The sequence below is a fragment of the Rhagoletis pomonella genome, unplaced genomic scaffold, assembly GCF_013731165.1.
Source record: "Rhagoletis pomonella isolate Grant_MI unplaced genomic scaffold, Rhpom_1.0 Rhpom_scaffold_00008, whole genome shotgun sequence".
NCBI classification, from domain to species: domain Eukaryota; kingdom Metazoa; phylum Arthropoda; class Insecta; order Diptera; family Tephritidae; genus Rhagoletis; species Rhagoletis pomonella.
The window spans coordinates 35,933,502-35,941,475 of NW_023458562.1; the positions used below are offsets into that span (position 1 = coordinate 35,933,502).

The 7,974-nt window shown below is 33.7% G+C and overlaps 1 protein-coding gene across 1 annotated transcript in view; it reads right to left on the reverse strand.

Moving 5' to 3' along the window:
- Positions 1 to 6,430: 6,430 nt before the first annotated feature.
- The window catches only part of LOC118745286 (putative mediator of RNA polymerase II transcription subunit 12), a gene marked incomplete at its 5' end in the record, with an annotated part of 9,092 nt that continues 7,548 nt past the window's right edge, over positions 6,431 to 7,974 (reverse strand). The window contains one exon of the mRNA XM_036478811.1: positions 6,431 to 6,655. The remainder of the gene's footprint in view (positions 6,656 to 7,974) is intronic.

The following is a 7,974-nucleotide window of genomic DNA, read 5'->3' on the forward strand; positions in this document are numbered from 1 at the left end:
TATGTGAATATTTGTATACTTTGTGAATAAAAATTTGATAAAAAACACTTAAGAGGAAAAAATAACTTTTTTTATCAAAAAAAAATTTTACCAGAAAAATTACTCACTGATTTTTAAAAAATTGGTATCGTTGTAAAGGCGATTAAATTCCCTTTCTTCTTATGTGAATATTTGGATACTTCGTATCTAAAAATTTGAGAAAAAACACTTAAAAGGAAAAAATACAAATTTTTTCTTATACAAAAAAAAATCAGAAAAAGTACTAATACAAGTGAATACCGTATTATAGCAAATAATAAGTTATTGGTTGGAGTTTGATCACCAATTGGTTTACTTTATTGATTTCACTTTCTTTTATACCAAATTCTTACACCAACACTTACAAATTATTTATGAACTAGAATGTATACAAATATACTACTAATACCTACAAACTAACTACATAACTCTAAAATATGCTAAGTCAACATATGGTTGCAATAAATATATAAATATGTCAGTCGCATTGACAAACTGACGTTGTGGATCAGTTAGTCACTGCGACTGTCTTTGGCGGTGTCTTTGACCGTCCGCACAAGTGTAACAAGATCCTCGCTATGTGCGATGAATGCAGTCTTTGCATAAACTCCCGCTGAGTTCAATGTAACTGATTTGGGTAAACTGTTGTTTGTGTACATTCCTATTTGTTTATACATTACTTATGTGCACATGACAATTAAAGTAAAAAGGGCGATGTGCTTATGCTACAGTATTTAAATTAAACAAATAATTATTAGTGTTTTAAGCATTAATTCGTTCTTGTTCACCCGCAGCCCTGCACATTAGGTGAAATGATGCATTTGGCTGTGCGAAAGTCCGATTTCGTAAAGGCAGTTTTACATAATTTTTTGTTGCCATTCTGTAGGGAATACTCCAAAATAACAGAAACTTCACTTAGTTTTTGTAAAATAAAAAACACCGTTATACAGCAATAAACCAAATTTACACTTTCAAAACGTTACTGATACGTTGTTTGCGCAACCGGTTTATTTTGTAAATTTCAAGTGCATTGTTTTTGCAAAGTTCGAATAAATAAAAGATAATTTTAAATGGGAAACAAAACTATATCTAAGTGAGAACCTATGTCCCAATTTAAAAAAGTTACTTTTTTATCATTTGTTTGCAAATAAACTGACTTATTTGCATAACCTCAAAAATTTTCTGATTTATTTCCATTTATGATTTTATGTAAGCTTTTACAATTTTGTTAACTTTCGGCAAACAAAATGGAATCGGAAATGCATAAAATAAGATGTAATGAGTTGAATTTGTTTTACTTAACTTACCGTTTTTAGCCGTTTTCAAGAAAAACGGTTTTTTTCTGGGCTATCATGCTATCACAAAAGGCAAGTTGTTTAAAGTTGAAAAAAAATTTGGCGCTGCTGATATTTGCGAAAGTTCCATGAAACTCTTAGAAAAAAAACGCGTATTTTTTACAATTATTTATCAAATAAATATGAAAATTATGGGAAACAATTTGGAAAGGATGCTAAAATATTTAGATCTAAAAACATAGCGTTTCTTGCTGTGTCGACCATCAGCCGGATTCTAACTTTCACTATCGCTAAAGTGCTAAAATAGGATAGCTAACCTTTTTCCGAATTTTTAGCTATCTCCAAAAATATCTCCAACATTTTTTGGTGATAAATAATCCATTTTAATGGTGATAAATAGTAAAAATGGAAGTATGTGATAGCAAACAAAAATAGCAGCCTCAATTTGGATTACATTTCATCTCCTGTAGCGTAGCCGAGGCTATGTTACAAATACACTAGCGCCTTCGCAAAAAGGCAAAACCTTGAGAGAACTTACGGACTGAAATCTCGATTTTTTTTTACTCAAAGTGAATAGAGCTTTGAACATTCTTTTAACAAATTAGTTTCATAAACATTCGTATTCTTTTCAGGAAGTTACCAGCAATTTTTGGTAAATGTGCATTTGTATTCTGAATATAAATAATATCGGTGGAGAATTTGGAAATACTGAAACCTCAAGTGAAAACGAAATGTTTTATGAAGACTAACTGCTTTAGGAATATCTCCTCAAGATATATCTGCGAGACATGTAAATATTTTTCTTTTTTTAATTTAGGAATTTCGATAATGCCATAACTAATCGCTAGAAGAAACCATTTATGTACATGTGACCATACTTATTTTATTATGTAGCTCATTTTAAAGGGGAGGGGGTTGAGTATGGTAAGAAAATAACTTGTGTCAAAACCAAGCTAATTGGACAATGTTTTTGAGTACTACCTAAACACATATACTCATCATTTGAACATACAAAAAAGCAGAAAAGTCTGTTTTACGAAAGCCAAGTTTGTTTAACATTTGATTTACTGCCTTTACACTTGTTTTAACGTTTGCCATCTTTTTACATTAAAATAATGCAATATTTTAGCTGCTATTAATTTCGCACAGAAAAAGTAATCCTTTGACCTAATGTGCCCTGTTAAGAATAAAGCAAAAGTATATGTAACAGAAGTCTAAGGCATATAAAAATATAAAAACTCCATGGTTTTTGATTTTTTACATAACGGGTTACATATAGAAAATAAAAGTAATTTTCTGTTTTATTTAAATAAAGTACTCAATTGTATTACTAATTACTACTTTTTTGTTTAAAATATTTTATATAAGAAAAAATTGGTATTTTTTCTTTGAAGTGTTTTTAAATTTTATAGAAAAGTTGTAACATAAACAAATTTTTACAAAATAAATAGCATACATAAAACACAGGTTTTAGTTCTTTAATTTTTAATATCGATATTTCGACCTCAATCTAAAGGTCATCTTCAGGAACTCTTAGTTGTGCCCGGTCGACCGACAACTAAGAGTTCACGAAGATGACCTCAGATTGAAGTCGAAATATCGATATTAAAAATTAAAGAACTAAAACCCGTATTTTATGTATTATCTGGGCCTCAAGCTTATAAAATAAAAATTACGTCAGTTTACAATTTAAAGGCCGATAAACAAAACCAATCAAAATAAATAGACTTATAAACTCTTCTGGTGGCCGCTGTGGTGTAGTGGTAAGCAGTGAGCGCTTACACTCCGCAGGGCCTGGATTCAATCCCTGGTCAAAGCAACTTCGCAAAAATATAGAAAAAAGGCTTTTTCTTAACAGCAGTCGCTCCTCGGCAGGCAATGGCAAACCTCCGAGTGTATTTCTGCCATGAAAAACAGCTTCTCATATAAATACAATCGCCGTTCGGAGCCGGCGTAAAACTGTAGGTCCCTCCCCTTTGTGTAACAACATCAAGGCGCACGTCACAATTTGGAGGAGAAGCTCGGCCAAGCACTAACATATGTGTAAGCGCCAATCTATTATTATTATTATTATAAACTCTTCATAGTCTGGTGTAGACTTGTATCAGAATCTATAAAATTGTAGTATTATGAGTACAATCACTATAATGGGCAGATAACTTATCAGATGTATATGCTCCAAAAAATCTAATTGAATTATAGGCAAATATATAGTCAAAATCAATCTTAAGAGATAAAGATTTCAAATAATATTTTACAAATGTTAGTTTCGATTTATTTCAATAGAGTAGTTATTAAAATTTAGCAGTGTAATGCTCAATTCGCAATTGTTCATGTAAATACATTCTTAAATATGATTGAAATGAGGATAGTTATCAAGTCAATAACAAATGTTAAATAAAAAGAAAAGCACTGGCCACGTTACATTTATTTATTAGGTAATTGTGCAACGAAGTCAGCTATGAGTCCTTTTTTCCATATGGTATCAGTATGATATCGGCAATACTAAGAAAACATGTTATTTATTCGTTTGGAGAAGGTACTTAATTATCCGAAAAACAACTTTTTTAGTTTTTCACTGGGAACGTTACACTTAACATTTGCGGTACATTTCATTACCACTTAAAAGGAGGTCCAAAAAACTGTTTCGCTAACTTGGAACGTATCCTGCTAAACTAATTTATTTTCTATCGTTCAGAACTTAATCGGCCAAAATATATCAAGGAAATTTTTGTATTTTTCCTTGTTGAAGTATCGAAAACTGTTTTTAGGTTCGTGAAAAATCCATCGACAAAAGGAGCAAAATATTAAACACAAAATGCTTGGACATGACAAGAATTAGTGTCAGAAGCAGCTGACAGATATAGTGAATACCAATAATCACTAATATGTTCAATATTTGAAAGAAAAAAAAAAGGGGCTGTTTTACTTTCCTGTAGAATTGGCCATATGTATATTTATAAAATCTATAATCCACTAATACCAAATTTTCTTATTAGGGTAAAGGGGTGTTCGTTACTATGCCAAGGCTTTTATTTTTGACAAAAAAGTATTTGGCTTGATTTAACTGTTATCGTCTTACTGAAAAAATAGAAGTCAGATTTAATAGTTGAAGCTGATTTTTTTCAAAAGAAAGTAGAAATATAAAAAGCATCCTTGATCCTTTTAAAGGATGTCATGAGGATGAGAACGATATCCACCATTTTCTTCTACGAACATATACAGGCCTTGACAAGTTAAATTTTTGAAGTACTTCATAATGTTATTTTGGTTCCCTGTTTTCAAATATTTGTTTGTTATTATTTTTAGCTGCTGTTTTATAACTCTGATTCCTTTATTATTTTGAAAGGCTCTTTATTTGTGTTGAAGCTATTTTTCTAATGTACAGGAAAGGATTTAAATAAACAAGTAAGAAAGTCTAAGTTCGGGCGGAGCCGAACATTAAATACCCGGCGCAAGTATTAAATAAATGTTTTTTCACCTTTCCGAAGGCTATCGTTACATGGTAAGCCGGGGTGTATCAATTTTGAGTAAATTAGCGTCTTTAAATTTCGAAATATCGCAGTTTCAAGCATTTCTGAAATTTAGCGTTATATGAAAAGCGGCCGTAATTTTAGTCCGATTTCAATAATTTTCACATTTTGCTTTTATGTGGCAAGCACAATAAAAATACCGAGTTTGGTACAAATTGGTAGAACTGTTACCGATATACATACAAATATGTGATTATAAGTGGGCGGTGCCACGCCCATTTTCCAAATTTTACCATAAACGTATTTCATGGTAAAGAATTGTTGCAAGCATCAACATTGAATAAATTAGCTTTAATATTTACTGATTTATCGAAGATTTTGTATTTCTCTAAATTACCATTATATGGGATGTGGGGGTGGTTATTGTCCGATTTTTTTAAATTTTCGGCCATTTAGTATACTGCACCAAGGTCAACAACTGTGCCAAGTTCGGAAGAAATTGGTGCACCGGTTACCAAGATACACACATGTAACCATAAGTGGGCGTGGCTACGCCCATTTTCCAAAAATTTATAATATTCTTATTTTTCGTCTAAAAGTTGTTGTAATTATCAATTTTGAGTGAATAAACTTCAGTAGGTACTAAAATATCGCAGTTTTCGTATTTCCGAAAATTACCGTTATATGGGACGTGGGCGTGGTTATTGTCCGATTTTTTACATTTTCGGCCATTTAGTATGCTGTATCAAGGCCAACAACCTTGCTAAGTTTGGAAGAAATTGGTGCAGCGGTTACCGAGATATACACATGTAACCATAAGTGGGCGTGGCTACGCCCATTTTCCAAAAATGTATAATATTCTTATTTTTCGTCTACAAATTATCGTAAACATCCATTTTGAGTGAATTATCTTCAGTAGTTCCTGAAATATCGCAGTTTTCGTATTTCTGGAAATTACCGTTATATGGGAAGTAGGCGTGGTTACAGTCCGATTTCCCATTTTCAATACCAACCTACCTTGGATTAACGGAAACCTACATACCAAATTTCGTTTAGATATCTCAATTTTTGCTCGAGTTATCGTGTACACGGGCAGACGGACAGACGGACAGACGGGCGGACAGACAGACATGGATGGCTTAATCGATTTCTCTTTTCATTCTGATCATTTATGTATACATTTGTCTATATCTATCTCGATTCGTTTTGGCTTTTACAAACAACCGTTATGTGAACAAAATTAATATACCCTTGTGCACAAGTGCGCTCGGGTATAAAAATATACGTTTGCGGAAACTTGCAATGTTTGTGTGTATGTCGGCCGTTGTGGTGTGGTGGTTCTTTGGAAAACTCGTATTTATGGACCGATTTGGGTCATATTTGAAATTAGTATTACATACTTACATATGTAAGTATGTATATAATTGGAAGGAAAGAAACTCCACAGAAAATTTTATCAGTAAGTGGTACACATATGTGTATTTAGAAAGCCCGCCGGTTTTGGTTTATATGTATATTCAAAATGTATACACATGTATGTACATATGTATTACCTACATATATAAATGTATATTAAACCGATTGGAAAACTTATTTATTTTTATGTCTGTTTGTTTAACACTAATTCATAGTTTTTACAAATATTAACAATTATATTGTATTATATGTATGCATATTTATATAAGTGATTTCGAGTTATTTTAATTATATATATTTTTTCTTTCTTTTTTAATATTGTATACTAGCATTGTATGTTTAGTAGATATTATATGTACATGTAGAACTTGTCCGGTAAACATTCCCCTTTCATGTCTCCCCATCTGCGAGCGCCGCCATTGTCGTCGACGTCGTCGTTACCGGCATGCGGCCCTCGCATGCCGCTTCCCATAGGCGGCTCAGCATTCATCCGACTCATGGCACTAGAGGCGGCCGATGTGCCAAATATGGTGAGCGGATGATGTTGTTGCGTCTGCTGTTGGTGTGGGTTATGTTGCGGCTGTTGCTGATGTAGGTTATGTGTATGATGTTGTTGTGCTGTGGGTTGCTCGTTGCGTATTTGTGGCAATGGGAACATAATGCCATGTGCCATTTGTGGATGATGCAAATGCTGTTCACTGGCGGGTGGTGCCGGCGCCTGCTGATGACTATTGTGCTGTTGGTGGTTACCATCAACATGCTTGCGTTGCTCATTCTGTTGATGTACCTTCCCGGCACCCTCGTCATACTTCATTTGCAATTGGAATAGCGCCTGTGGCAATTGTTGTTGAGCATGTAATGCAACAGCCGATGCGGAAACACGTTCGACTTGTGATTGCGGCGAGGCTTCCTTTTCATTCTTATCATATTTCTTCTGCAGCTGATACATGCTATGTGATAGTTGTGTATGTTGCGCTAATTGTATTTTATCATTTGCCGTAGAAGCCCAGTAGAACTTGGGAGCATCGTACGATTGCTCGGTGAGTACTCCCTTGGGAGTATACGAATACTCCCCATTGCTCCCTATGCTTCTGTGTATAAGCTTGTCATTTTGTATACTCCCTTTAACATTGGATGTCCTAGGAGGGGGAGTAATCCCTTTTACCTCCTAAACGAGCAATCGGGGAGCACACACAGAATTATCATCCCACAAACCTCCTAATAGAGCAATACGGGAGTGCTCCCATAGTTACCTCCCAGAAACCTCCCGAAAAGACAACAAGGGAGTGCACATAGAAAACATCCCATATTCCTCCCGAACTCGCTTAGGAGCTTAATAAGAGATCTCCTAAGCGAGCAATCAAAGAATGCTCCCTGAGGCATGATTTGGGAGCAATAAGCGAGATTTGTCGGTTTTGTACTCCGTTATTACTCGCTTAGGAGCAAAAAGTGATGTCTCCTAAGCGAGAAATCCAAGAGTATTCTTTTTGATTGATAGGAGAGCAATAAGCACCTCACTCAAAAGAAATTTGTGTTTTCGAAAAAATTTATCATACAAAAAAAACAACAGAAAATATTTCTTATAAGAGCATAAGGAGGACACAATAATTTAATTTGGATTGCAACAGATTTTAATAAAAGTCCGTTGGTATGTACTTCAACTTTTGTTTAAATATATTAAGTATGTATTGTATTACTTATAAATGCACCGTTAAAAACTTTTCAGATTGCGCAAATTAGTGTCAGCATTTAAGTGTGACCTCGGGGTTTAA